Here is a 15,482-nt window from a genome sequence, read left to right on the forward strand (position 1 = left end):
TAGTCCTACCCTTGCTGAGCCCAGGCACTGGGACAGTAGGTGCCTTTTTTACTTTAGAGGTATGCAGTTAGCCTCTAGTACTATGCTTTTTTAGAGGTGAAATGTCCCAATACACCTTTTCAAATCCAGTGGTTGATATGTGAGAATTCTCTTCCCTAGACTTACTGATGAAATGGAACTTACTCAGAATTAGCGTGTACATGTATATACATGTATTTGTGTAATGTGGGCACTTTACAGGTTGAATTTAAGTTGATTTGATTCCTAACTAGTGTACATATAAATATCAGTAAAATGTATTAACAAAGATTGTGGCTGAATAAAAGAAATAATACTCAGAATGTAATATGTAGGAATTTGTAGTGATCACATTCTGTAAAAGGAATAAACAGGGACAATTCTTTCTTGTCAGGTTTTGTCAGGATTGACAGGATTGACTTGTCAGGATTGACTCCAAATGCAATTTAGTCTCTTGGTAAATATCATGCCTATTTTTCTTCTTTCTCTTTAGGTTTTCAATGACTGCAGTTTTTTCTCAGATGTGAACTATGACCTCTTGAAGCAGTGAATAGAGCTAATTTACCAAACTTGATTTTTTTTGCCACTGATATCATTGTTGCATTATGTCACTTTAATCAGTGAAAGTTGATGTCAGATGAGTTTATGCTCAGTAGCATAAATGTGACACTTGAAGAGATAAATCTCTAAAGTAATATCTCAACGTAGATTCCTAATTTATAATACAGAAATCTTATATTATTTTAGTATTTTTTAATGTTTGTTGTTGTGTATTTATGTATTTTTCTGTATTAAATTTTTCATTGGCTTATTGATTTTGTTTTGTTTTGCTTTGTTTCTGGTAAATAATGAAATATCTCAAGCAATGAAGAAAACTAAAATTTTTCAGAGCCACAACAAAGTATGTATTGGGGAGGTGAGAAATTTGTGACTTATGTTATCTATAAATTATATGTAAATTAAGAAGTAAAATCAGATAATATTTTATGCAGATTTCTAACAGTCTCAGTGGAATTTCACTTAATGTTGTAGGTTCCAAATATAATCAGTGCCTTTCCCTACTGTATGGGTTCAGGGAAAAACCACATTTGGTTTTTAAAAGACACATTCCAGCAGCTGAAAAATCAATTCATGTACACAGTGCAACGTAAAGAAATGCTGTGTAAGAAGTCTGTAGATATGTTAAAGTAGCTGTAACATCTCTTAGGATAAGGCCCAGGAATATTTACTTGTGCTGCAGTGAATTTTAAGAGCTGAGAAATTTCCAGACCAGCTCTACAAATAAATGCTGCAGATGATACTAGAAGAATAAAATCTTCACTGAGTTTGAGAAAGGGAAGGCACATAACTAAGGTGGTGTGGGTAAAAAAACAAGGATAGTTGGAAAGCTGACTTGAAAGTTTACAGAAAATAAAAAAAAATATGGCACCCAAGACTCACTACAGTCCGCAAACCACAGTTTTCAGAGTTCACAGAAATCAGGTTTTGAAGGATGAAGTTCTAAACCAAATAGAAACTTTCATGACTTAATTTTATTTATTTATTTATTTATTTATTTTTTTATTTATTTGGCAATGGCAAGGAGAGGTTGTTATTTAAAGTTTACTGGTGCTAAATACTGTCAAAACAATCTCGAATAATTTTGTTTGGATTTTAGGAGTATGTGTTTAAGTTTTGTTGTTTGTATCAAAATGCCCCCAAAATTTGCAGTTGAAGCCAGAAAAATTATTAATCCACTTTACATATTGTTCTGCTCTCTAAGTGTGGTTGTTTTATATTTGGCTTCTAGGAAAATGTATCACATAGTAGGTATCTTCCTTATATTTTTCCATACATTTTCCGGGCAATTCACATCCATAAGTGCCTCACACTTCAGCTCTTCTCCAACAAGTTGTTTTTACCCAGCATGACATTTTGTTGGTGATGTTTTTTACAATGTGAAAGATTCCATGGCTCACAGACATGTTTTATCTCAAGATTTCTTCCAGTAAGAGAAGTCTCTTCCATCATGCAATTAGGAAAAGCTGGCTGAGCAGAAAGAGATTAAAAGGAGAAAATGAGTCCTGGGAATTAAAAAATGATGGGAAAAAAAAAAAAAAGCAAAGAAAGCAAAGAAAGAAAAAGAAAGAAAGAAAAAAAGAAAGAAAGAAAGAAAGAAAGAAAGAAAGAAAGAAAGAAAGAAAGAAAGAAAGAAAGAAAGAAAGAAAGAAAGGAAAGCAGGAATAAAGTTTACTGTCACCTACCTCTTATAGTAATGATCTGTTCTCTGTATTTCCATCATAGAAGACAAATCTTTCCCGTCTGTTAATTAATCAATGATAACTTTACTGTTCTATTAATTTTCTACTCCTTGGTTATTTCTCTTCTCTCTTCCTGACACCATTCTTCAGCTTCAAATATCCTATACTCTCTAGCAATACTTAACTCTAGGGTTGGCCTGGCTGGATAAATACATATCTCACCTGTTCTTCCTATTCAGGTATTGGTCCTTGGTATTCCATATTTACTGTCTCAGTCTTTCACATAGCTGAGAGATGCCTTTTAAGGGTGTCTTTTAGTTCTGGAAAGAACAAATATGCTACATATAATCACTTCAATCACTGTAACAGTGATGACCATCATATTGGCAAGTATAAAAAAGGTTACAATATTCAGGTAAGTGCAAGTTATTCACCTTGCCCTTAGCATGAGAATAACATTAAATAAAAACATAGAAAATTATTTTTAATATTGTGTAAAAACAAACACAAACAAACAAACAAAAAAACACCCCAAAAAAACAAACAAACGTTTAAATGAAATTTGATCACAGACAAGCAAATATAATTTCTACAAATATGCCCTGAAAATGGTATTTCAGGCTTATTTTTTACATGTTATAACATCCCAAGGCTTACAGAGTATCAAGAAACAAAAGATGATACCTTTTATTAATAACATTCTGTATTCTGAAATAATTTCCTGTGTTTGATAGCTTTAAATATCAGACAATCTGTACACAGTATTTTTAAGACAGCCTACAAGCGCCTCCACATTGTGCTTAATGGTTATTTATGGCATGAATGAAAGATGCTTCTCAGAATGTCTCCACTTCTTTTCATCAAAGAGGTATAAGAAGCTAGTAAGATTACAGTAACAGAAAATGGTTGTAAGTAGTTTTTCTCTTGTATTTATTTTCCACAACGTGTGTAATCTTCATAATCATAAATCATTGTAAATGTCAGGGTGATACTCAGGATTAATTGTACTGCATTGATTAAAAAAAAACTGTTGGTGGAATCCCAACTGTGTTGCTGAGTAGGCAGCTGACTGCAGTCAGCTTCACACCTCTTCATGTTTAACTGGAAATGTCAGTGAATATCCTCCAGGAGATGTGGGAGCATGTACAAGTAATGCACATGAAAGAGGTCTTAAAGGAGAAAATAAAATAAGATACAGTTCAGTTCGGTACTTAACCTTTTGTTCATGCTACTTTCTTAAGTGGCAGGTAAGCCACATGGTTGTATATCCTGCGTTGTATATCATGATGACTTTAATATCTTGTGGAGATAGGAAGTCTTTTTTAATCACTTGGCAGTTGACAGTGATCATTTCAATTCCTTACAGGTACGGCACAGTTCCACATAACAGCCATTGTACTTGCACTGAACTCTTCAAGCCTTTCTCAAGCGTGTTTATTTTTTTTTTTTTTCCCTTTCAAGTATGTATCACACAAAACTATACTTATATTATTGACTTAGGATATTAGTCCCTATTGACTAGGGACTCAGAAGTACATCTTAGCAAGTATATATGCTCACGTTGTTTTTTGATACTTAGGCAGCAGTGAAAAGTTGCAAATTCTTACTCTTTCTACGCTCTTTGTACTTATTTTGAAGTACTAAAATCAATGCTAAACTGTATTTCGTACCACTAAAATATTCTTATAATTACTTAGTGTTTTGTGTTGGAAAGTTTTACACGTACATTCGTATAAGTTCAAAAGGAAGTCTGATTCAACATGCTTGTTGAGAACGGACACATTCACGTGACTTCTCTACCAACAAGTCAGGTGTTGTCTTTGTGGAACATGTAGCATTAAGGAATTTCTTAGAAGTACTGTTGTGCACTAAGTGGAAATGTGGTCTCAGGCAGCTTTCAATTAGCATGAGGCTTACAGTGGCATTATCACTACATTAATTGTCACGACTCTAGATTACAGGAAATCCACAGAGATTTACTTCATTAATTTTTGATGAATTTCTAGTGAGTTAAGACATTCATGTGAAAGAGCTTTACCCCAAGTAACTGGTTTCTGCTTAGAGACAAAGCCAGGAGGAGATAGCTAACCTGAGGACCGTGTCTCATCACTAAAGGGCTACAAATCTGTCTTGTCATCTGTTAGCTGAATTAAATGTGGAGGGCACTGCAGAACTCAAGAGAGCTAATAAGATCTATTATATATATATATATTGCCTATATATATGAATGTGTGTATATATATGTATATATTATCTGTTTTCCTACTAGCTAGTGTCCTAACTTGTAAAATAAATCTTATTTTATCCTCATTTTGTCTGGTGTAAAAAGAGACACTGGGATTATCTGCCAAATGCTTAATTCTCTAGAGAGTAATGAGCATAAAAAGATGTAGTTGATTGCTCTTGGAAGTGCCTTGTGTCCCCTGTAAGGTAGGGAACTAGCTGGGTTTGGAAAGGTTTCCTTCCTAACTGAAAATGGCATTAGTAACAACATTCTAGTTTGAAACTAACATCATATCAGGGAGAGAACAAGTATTAGAAAAGAAATATTGCATACAGAAAATGAGAGGTTTAAGAATTTGAGCCTTAGGGTTCAGCTTAATGACAAGAGTTTAATAAAGCTTTCCTTTGCATTAGACTTGGCAAACTTTATACAGAGCAGGCCTGCAGCCTAGTGAGGACAGAAATAGTTTATTCAGGATTCACTCTCAGTCTCCTTGTGCCTCAGACAGGATGATGTGTAATACTCTGATGCCAAATAGTCATGCTCAAATACTGGTCTTTTAAGTTTCAGTTTCTATGTTTAATTCAAACCTTATTTCATTTATATGTATATATACATATATATTTACATGTACACAATTGCAACCCCCCTTGAATGCTGTGGAGAGTGCTGTAGGTCCCATTATTTACATTATTACAAGTTTTGATCTTCCACCAGTGAAAATGCTATACACTACAGCTGGTTTTGTTTCATTTTTAGTATTTCCTTTATGAAGAAAAATCTAGTCATTCTAAGTAATATTGATGTACTTCAGATATTATGTCTTGGGAGAATTCCAGATAATTGTTCAAGCTTGTCTAAATTCCATTACAATGAAATTATAGAACAGTTAAAACCAAAGGAGACAGGAACAAGAAGTATGTTTAGGAGAAGGGAGTGGTTTCATCAAGAATTTGAAAAAATGACTGCATTCCACGCTGAAATAAGAATTTTGTTATAGAAATTAGAGTTAGGCATTTAATTAGCAAGCACTTTCTCAAATATGGTCAGGTTGAGCCCAAGTAAGAAGAATAATACAGTTACAAATATGATCGATCAGGAAGTACATTTCATAACAATATAAGGCACTAGGTATAGAACAAGTTCTCAGCCGAAGAGGTATGGTTGAGGCGATTGTTTCCGGGGCAGATGAGTTCTGAGCGGGGTTTGTGGTGTGCAGAGGTTTCCTGCATCAAGGCCACTCGAGGCAGCCGAGAGAGCCGCCAGGACCACGCAGCCCTCATTAGGGTGGCTGATGAGGCTTGGGCTGAGCCAGAAGTGGCAGCAGCGAGCCATTGTAATTGGGTGTAGCCGCCATTTTACAGTCACTCACCAAGGTGATTGGCTCCAGGGCAGATGAATTCTGCAGCAGAGTGGGGGATCGTGGTGTGCAGCGGCTTCCCTGCATCAAGGCCACTGGAGGCAGCTGAGGGAGCTGCCAGGACCTGGCAGCCCTTGTGAGGGTAGTTGATGAGGCTAGGGCAGGGCCAGGAACACCCCTCTTCTGCCCACAAAGGCAGCCCCTGGGGAGCATGAGTGACCAGGAGTGCAGCAAACAGGGTGGGCAAACACAAAGTGGAGCATCAGTCATGGCATGGTGTGGCAGTTTGCACAGCAGTGCACGCAGGCAGGGCAACCGAGGAGGGCAGGAGGTGGACCAATCTCTGCCCTCTATTCTGGGAGCACCACAAAGCAGCTTCTGGTGAGGCACAAATAGTGTCCACCCGCTGCACCTTCCAGGCTGAGACCAAAACCCAGACAGAGGGACCACTGACATGAGGAAAACGGACTCCACAATCAGTAAGATTGTAAAGTAGGTATGTTTATATGTTATGTTGTATGTATGTTTATATGCTGTGCGGCACGGGGGGGTAGCCCCACCAAAATCGTGCGTGCCCGAAGCAGCAATTTGCCATTGTTATATGCAGCAAAGAGTTACATATGCATGAAGTTTCACAATGTGCCTATACATATTCATAACCTCTCCCGGCTTCATATTAAAATTAGTTCCAAGGAGTTATTTCCATAAACTCCTCCCATCTGCAGTTGCGCAGTGTCTTCTGGTGGTGGTCATCGGGGTTCGTGGGAATGAAGGTTGAAGACTTCCTCGTCACCACTAGTTGACCTTGTCTTTGCGCAGACTCAGTTGCTCCTTGGCTCTTGTCCATCTGCAGTACCAGTTTCTGCCAGTTTCTTAAGATAGGCTCACACTCTTACAAAGAGACTGACCTTGGTAAGGGGCCCGGCTTCTTGCTTTAGTTAATTTGCACAATGCACAACAGTTAGCAAAGACACTAAGTAACATCCTAGTTTAATGCTGTCAGCGCTCTGTCTACTTGATAAGATTCTCCTAACTCCCTCTCTCACCACGACCCTTCCTGGTAGAAGCCTTTACCCAGACAGACCTCCCGGGGACTGAAAGAGCTGTCCAGACCCTCAGCAGTGAATTCCAGTTTCTGGACGTCCCCCTAGGGCCTGAAGGCAGAGTTAGGTGTTGTGGGTGCAAGTGTGACCAGATAGATGCAATCTCTGAGCAAGTTGTCTTGTTGCAAGAGGAGCTCAGCTGGCTCTGATGCACCCAGGAGTCTGAGTGGAAGTTCAACACATGGTATCATATCATGTGCTGGTGCAGGCTGAGCAGCAGCCTTGACTTAAATCCTCACAAATGTTTGGTAAAATGGCTTCCAACCTGAAACCAGCAGAATTGATGGACTCACAAGACAAGGGAGGCTGGACCCTCTGCTCTGCTCTGAGCAGAGTGAAGAATCTCGCTCTTGTCCCTGAAGTGCCCCTACACAACAGATATGAAGCTCTGGGGCTGGAAGAAGGAGAGTGTGTCAACAACAATGTGGGTCAAGACCCACAAAAAGGTAGACCAGCATAACAGTTGTTTAAGAACCAGTTCCACAGAAAAAGCACAGAGGGTGTTGGTAATTGGAGATTCCTCTCACAGAGGCACTGACATGCCCATTTGCTTCCCACACAATATCTTGAGAGATGTTTGCTGCCTACGTGGGGCCTGTATTCGTGACAGCACAAAGATGCTACTGAGCTTGGTCAAGCCAGAGGACTTCCTGCTCTTTCATATAGGGACAACTGAGGCTGTGACAAGGAGACTCGGAAATATCAAAAGGGACTTTGTGTCCCTTGGAAAGATGCTGAAGGGATCAGGACCACAAGTAGCGTTCTCAATCCTCCCAGTCAGAGACTGGCACCTGAGAAGGAGGCAGCATATGGATCAGGTGAGTGATTCACTGCGTAGCTGATGCCATAATCAAGGTTTCGGGTTCTGTGATCTCAGGCGTGCTTTTGAGAGACTGGGCATACTGACACGGGATGGGGCATACCTGACCAGGGGGAGCAAGAGTGTTTTGGGTAGCAAGCTGGCCAGACCCATTAGCAGGGCTTTAAACTAGATTTGGTGGGGGAAGGGGATGTACACGTAAGTGACTCAAAAGAACTCCTGAATTCCAACACTTTAAAAAAGAGCAGGGAAACACCTGTGAATCGTCCCATAGGAATTAGGAAGGACTCCTCTAAAAAGGCGTTGCAGCCCATAGCTCAGCTGAAGTGCCTGTACACCAATGCAAGCAACATGGGAAAGGAGAAGGAGGAGTTGGAAGCCATGGTGCAATTAGAAAACTATGATCTAGTTGCTGTCATGGAAAAGCTGTGGGATGAATCACACAGCTGGAACATTGGAATTGAGTGCTACAAGCTTTACAGGAGAGACAGGCAGGGAAGGGGGTGTTGCCCTCTATGTTAAAAAATGGATAGATTGAGAAGAGTTGCCTCTAAGAAACAGCCATGAACTGCTTGAGAGCCTGTGAGTAAAAATTAATGACCGGACCAACAAAGAATATCTTGTAATTGGGGTCTACTACAGGCGGGCGGCCTGTAGATCAAGAGGAGTCTGTTGATGAGGCCTTCTTGCTTCAACTACAAGAAGCATTGTACTCAGAGGCTGCCATCCTCCTGGGGGATTTCAGCCACACAGAGGTTAACTGGGAAAGCCATGTGGCAGGCAGTAGGCAATCCAGGAGACTCCTGGAGGCCATTGATGACAACTTTCTTGTCCAGGTATTAGACAAACCAACCAGAGGAGAAGTGTTACTGGACCTGGTGCTCACCAATGAAGAAGACGTCATTAAAAAAGTTAAGATTTGAGGAAGCCTAGGTTGCAGTGACCACGCCCTGGCTGAGTTTGTGATCTTGAGGGATATGGGCCTGGCTAAGAGCAAAGTCAAGACCCTGAAATTCAGAAAAGCCAAATTCCAGGTGTTCAAAGAATTAGTGGGTGATATCCCATGGGACACTGTCCTTAGAGATCGGAGTTGGCAACTCTTTTAGGATATCTTCTTTGGAGCGTAAGAGCATGGTTGAATAAAGATCTGCCGGTCAAATTTAGGCAAAGGACAGAAATGCACAGACGGTGGAAACAGGACCGTGTACCCTGGGAAGAGTACAGAAATTCTGTCCGATGTGCAGAGACAAGATCAGGAAATCCAAGGCACTGACAGAATAAATTTAGCGAGGGATGCAAAGAATAACAAGAAGGGGTTCTACAGGTACATTGGCCACAAAAGAGCGTAGCGCCTCTGACAATGAAGACAGAGAACGGGTAATGACAGATGAAGAATAGGCAGAGGTACTTTAAAACTTCTTTGCCTCAGTCTTCACTAGTGGTCAGGCTTTCCACAACTCTTGTGTCCCTGAACCTCTAGGTGGGGGTTAGGGTAGCACCTCCCCACTGTAAGTGAAAAGCAAGTCTGGAACCTCCTGATGGAACTTAACAACTATAAGTCTATGGGCCCTGATGACATGCATCCTGGGGTCCTGAGGGAATTGGCTGATGTAGGCACCAAGCCACTCTCCATCAAATTTAAAAAGCCCCGTCAGTCAGGTGAATTCCTCGGTGACTGGAAAAAAGGAAACATCACTCCCATTTTTAAAAGGGTAGAGAGAAGGACCTATGGAACTACAGACAGGTGAGCCTCACCATTTTGTCTGGCAAGATCATGGAACAGATCCTCCTGGAGGCAGTGTTAAGGCACATGCAGGACGAGGAGGTGATCCAGGGCAGCCAGCACGGCTTCACCAAGGATAAATCATGCCTGACCAATCTGGTGGCCTTCTATGATGGTATAACTGCATCACTCGACAAGGGAAGACTGACTGATGTAATCTACTTGGGCTTCTGCAAGGCCTTTGAGACGGTCCCACATAACATCCTAATCTCTAAATTGGAAAGATTTGAAAGGTGGACCATCCAGTGGATAAGAAATTGTCTCGATGGACAAACCCAGAGAATTGTGGTCAGTGGTTCTATGTCCAGGTGGAGACCGCTGACGAGCAGTGTCCCTCAGGGGTCTTTCTTGGGACTTTTCAATATCTTCATCAATGACATAAAGGATGGGACTGGGTGCACCCTCAGCACGTTTGCAGATGACACCAAGCTGAGTGGCGCAATTGATACCAAGGAAGGAAGAGATGACATTCAAAGGGGCCTGGACAGGCTGGAGAGGTGGGCCTATGTGAACCACATGAGGTTCAACAAGTCCAGGTGCAAGGTGTTGTGCCTGGGTCAGGGCAGTCCCAGGCAGGAGTGGAGACTGGGGGGAGAACTCACTGAGATCAGCCTTGTGGAGAAAGACTTAGGGGTTCTGGTGATGAAAGGCTTGACATGAACCTGCAATGTGTACTTGCAGCCCAGAAAGCCAGCTGTGTCCTGGGCTGCATCAAAAGAGGTTGACCAGCAGGTCGAGGGAGGTGATTGTCTCCCACTACTCTGCCCTTCTGAGGCCCGACCTGGAGTACCGCATCCAGGGTATTGATCAATATCCATAAGGATATTGATCTGTTAGAATGGGTCCAGAGGAGGGCTATGTTGTTGATCAGAGTGTGGGAGCGCCATTCCTATAAAGAAAGGCTGAGAGTCCAGGGATGTTCAGGCTGAAGAGAAGGCTGTGGGGAGACCTCATTGTAGATTCTCAGTACCGAAAGAGGTATTATAAAAAAGAGGGAGAACAAATTTTTTCTCAGCCAAAGAATGACAGGACAAGAAGGAATGTTTTTAAACTAAAGAGGGGAGATTTATATTAGAGATTAGGAGGAAATTCTTCACTCAGAGAGCGGTGAGACACTGGAACAGGTTGCCAAGAGAAGTGTGGATGCCCCATACCTGGAGGTTTTCAAGGCCAGGTTGGATGAGGCCCTGGCTAACCTGATCTAGTGGGTGGGGTTGTGTCCCTGACTATGGCAGGGGGGTTGGAACTAGAAAATCTTTAAGGTCCTTTCTAACCCAAACCATTCTATGATTCTATGATTTTCTTATTTATTTATCTATTTTCATGTGACACTTAACTAATATTTGGTCACATATCTGCCTGTGGGTGCTTTTTCTGCCTCAGAAGAGATAATACTATATGATAACCTGGAAAACTTCCTGTCCCTTGAGGACAGGGCAAACACTTGCATGGAACCCTTAGCTTTTAAGGTGGTTTAATCCATGTTCTCTCAATGTACTCACATCTTATAATTAATTAACTTTTAAATTTTCATTTGAGTGGTTCTTTATATTAATAATTGAAAATGCAGCTATATTTATAGCTAGTACTTTTCTCATCTGTGTCTCCAGATGGGTTGTTCTCTTCTCCACAAACATTAAATTGCTGGCCTTTGTGAAAGGGGATATAGATGATAGTGATAAATCATTATGGCTTTACATGCCTTTCTTTTGTGTGTGTGTGTGTGTGTGTGCCGGAGGTATCATCACTTTAACCTGCTTTGAGGTTAATCTTTTGTATTAGTGTTGCTCTGACAACAACATGGCACACATCACATATATGTAACATCAGGTCTCACTTCAATTCTGAATGATTCTAAATCAAAAAGTGATCAGTTTCAAGGTCACTATTTTGAATCAATGCTATCATCCTGTACTGAAAGAGTACACTGCTGCTATTACGTAGGAACAAACCCAGGACAGAGAGGAATTTTCCAAATGACCAGTTTGAACCTCTCTAATTACTGGTATGCCCTTTTTTTTTTTCATAAAGTGAAGAAATCCCAGCCTAAAAGTGGAAATGTATTCTACCCTGTCCTGATTTCAGCTGGGATGGATTTAATTTTCCTCATAGTAGCTGGAATGGTGCTGTGTTTTGGATTTAGGATGAGAATAAGACTGATAACAAACTTATGTTTTAGTTGCCGCAGAACAGAGCTTACAAGTCAAGGACTTTTCAGCTTCTCACACTGCCCTGTCAATGAAGAGGCTGCGGGTGAACAAGGAGCTGGGAGGGGATAGAACAAGGACAGCTGACCCAAACTGGCCTAAGGGATATTTCATACCATACGAAGCCATGCTGAGCAATAAAACTGGGTTGATTGCCTTGGGGGGGGGTTGGGGCTGCTGCTCAGGGATGGGCTGGGTATTTGTCGATGTGTTGGTAAGCCATTGCATTGTTCATAACTTTTCTTTTAAATATATTCTTTTATCATTATTATTGTGGTTATCATAGTTATTATTATTTACCCTTCCTTTTCTGTTGTATTAAAGTATCTTTACCTCAACTCACAAATTTTCACTATTAGTTTTTTTTTTTTTTAACTATTGTTGGTCTTGTAGCAACAGAGAAACATGTAACCAGAGAACAATGCATTCTGTTACCACTGATTTTGAATTACTCCACTACTCATAGATTATTAACCTCTGCAATGAAAATGAATTTTCCCAATCCAGAGCAAAGAATTCAATTATGTATGTTATGACCTTGGGAGAGATAAGAAATTATAGCTATTTTATTTATTTATTTCAGTGTGAAATACATCATCTTCAAAGTATGGATCATGTCCGAGATTTATTTTGACTGTCTTATCTTCAGAAAAAAAGTTAGCTTCTCATATTTTAAAAGATAAGATAGCCTCTTATCTTTGGCTTTGTTTATGATAGGACAATGGGGAGTGGTCTTAAACTAAAAGAGGATAGGTGTCTAGAGGACTAGATGTTAGGAGGAAATTCTTCACTGTAAGTGTAGTGAGGCACTGGAACATATTGCCAAGGGTTGTTGTGGATGCCCCATCCCTGGAGGTGCCCTGGATAGGGCCTTGGCAAACGTAATCTAGTGGGTGGCATCCCTGCCTATGGCAGGGGTGTTGGACTTAGATGATCTTTAAGGTCCTTTCCAACCCGAGCCGTTCTATGATTCTGTGAACATTAGGGGTGAAAATGTTCCTCTCAAGAAACATCAGCAAAGTAAAACAAAGGATTTTCCTGAAGCTAAAAAAAAAAAAAAGCAAAGAGAAAAAAAAAAAAGATGTATTGTTGTACATGAAGAGTTGGGTATCAAAGATATTACACTTTCATATCTGTTTGAAGGATCAACAAAAGAATTTATCATGTCCTTTTGTAAAGGACATGATAAATTTAAATGGACAATTTAAATGAAAAAAAAAGTGTAAATAACATGGAAAATAGTAAGTGAGGAAATGAATATAGATTAGTATTCTATTGGAATTAGTAACTACTAATGGATTAGTAGTCTATTAGTAGTCTATTAGTAGTCTATCCATTTTCAAGAGACTAGTAGTAGGAGTTGTGAGGAGTGGTAGAGAGAGAATTACTGTCCAGCAAGAATGCCTTTGTAAAGGTAGGGAGAAAGACCAGTGAACGCAGAGGAAGAAGGTAGAGAGGGATAAATATTAATTAATGGTAAAAAGAAAGTGAGGAAGGAAGCACCATAGGTCAGGAAACGTGTGGATGAGGTCAAGTTGTATTAGGTCTGAAGCAGGTCAGTGAATTAAACATAATTTGCATATACTTGTTTTGATCATCTTTAAAGGAACCTATAATTCTGTATGACAAAGAAAATGTGCACACCAAAAATAGATATCCCTATTACTTCAGCAAAAGTCTTTCGAGTATGAAGTAGGAGACTAAATGTTATCACACTGTAGTAACTATTGTGAATAGTATTTGTCTAAATAATTAAGGCAAAATCAAAATAAATACTTGTGGTAATACAGAGAATATATTAAAATTATTTTTGCAAAATTAAATTGAAAGAAGAGAACCATATGTTGTAGAAATTCTTCCAGAATCTTGTCAGCCTTTTGTTGTAGGGTGTTGTATGACCTCAAAAAGGCCAAATTGTTTTTCATTTTATTTGTAAAGCCCTCTGGGACTTACCTAAATATATTTGTGTGAAGGGATACACACCACTTTGTAAAGAACCAGTCAAATTTGCTGAAGAATCTCCAAGAGAATTTACACAAAATGATTTCGGTACTTCTTTCCAGGTATTGACCTGAAAGATTTTTTTTCATGAGTAATGACCTTAGATAATGAATGCTGATGAGAGGATTTTACAGTTTAGTTAGCCCACAGTTGATATTCAGAGAGTTATGTTTTATATAGTTTTCTAAATATCTTTAGACAGATGTGCGTGAAAAGAATGAACATTATTTCTATTTTCATTGAAAACAGTGAGATTATTTGCCAGATTTGCAGAGAGATTATGTTGTTAGGCCTCTTGGCGACTGAAAATTCGGATAGAGTAGCATTCTTCTAAATGAAGATAAATTCTTAAACTAGTGCAAAACCTTAACATGAAATTGTAATAGGAAAGAAAAGACCCTGAATAAGCTTGTTTTTGATAGTGTGTGTTGCTGGCTGCATGGAGGATGAAAAAGACACACAAAGATTCATACCTCTGATTTTACTATAAACAATATCTGCCACTGAGGAAGGGTGGGGAGACCTTGGTGAAGAGAAACTGAAGAGTTCTTTGCCAAAATTCTTATATATATGGCTGTCGCTTGAAGGGATACAATGAAAGACACAGTAGGGATGAAGCCATAGATTCATTTTCTTACTTTCTTTGAAGACACAAAAGGGTGTTTCCTGGGTGAAATTCTAACCTATATAGACAAATCTGAAAAAAAAAAAAAGAAAAAAAAAAAGCTTCGAGAGATAAGCTGAACATTCTATTTTCATTTGGATTTCAAGTTCTTTTGAAAATATGGCTTTTTTTGAGAACGCTTTTTTAGAATAGCATTACTTGGTATGCATGGAGCTTACTACTCAAAAAAAAAAATCCAGTCATTCAAGTCATTCAAAAAAAAAAAAAAAGAAATCATAAAAGAAGAAGGAGCAGTTTGTTTCTTTTTTAATATATTATGCCCATTCTTATAGAGTGGTCTTGAGGTATTTAGAAGAAGTGAAAGACATTGAGTAGACTATTATTTTTCTGCTATGTGACATAAAAACAGGGCAATCTAACTCCTAACTATACTAAAAGATATTGTTTAAATGGCATGGAAGTCCTGTTGAATTTTTTTCTTGCAAAAGTAATCAATATTGCTTTATAGTAAATTATGCAAAAGTGACAATTTCTGCATTATAGACCAACATCTTGAGCTTATCTACAGATTTGTCACTTCTAGGTGCTTCTCCTAAAGAGCTGTGTCTAGCATGTTTTCCCACGTAGTTGGTGAGTGAGGCCTTCTGAGGGATGACACAGAATGGAATAAACAGTTAGAGAGCTGTTCTCTTTCCTTTTGCCCTAAATTTTACATTAAGGCAGATGTTGACTCTGAACTCTGTTTTCAGTTCCTTCCTGCTCTCTCCTTTCTGATATTCTGGAAAAGATGGCCAAATTTTGTGATGAGTGTGCTTCAGAAGCAATTTTTTGTGAAAATCAGACAGATGGTGTTATCTAACAGGTACTGATAAGATACTGATTACGGCCTTCCCCTGCACTGTGATGCCACATGTGAAGTGGAGCCTGTCAAAAATGACGTCAAACTAATCCAATACTGGGGAAGATACAGACCAAAGTTGTTTTTGTTTATTTGTTCATTTGTTTTGTTTTCTTTTAAAGGAAATGAAAATCGTCCATATCTGGTCAAAGTGAGTGAAGAAAATACCTTTCTTAGTTTTGAATACTTCATCATAGTATCAT

This window comes from Anser anser, assembly GCF_964211835.1.
Source record: "Anser anser genome assembly, chromosome: Z".
NCBI classification, from domain to species: domain Eukaryota; kingdom Metazoa; phylum Chordata; class Aves; order Anseriformes; family Anatidae; genus Anser; species Anser anser.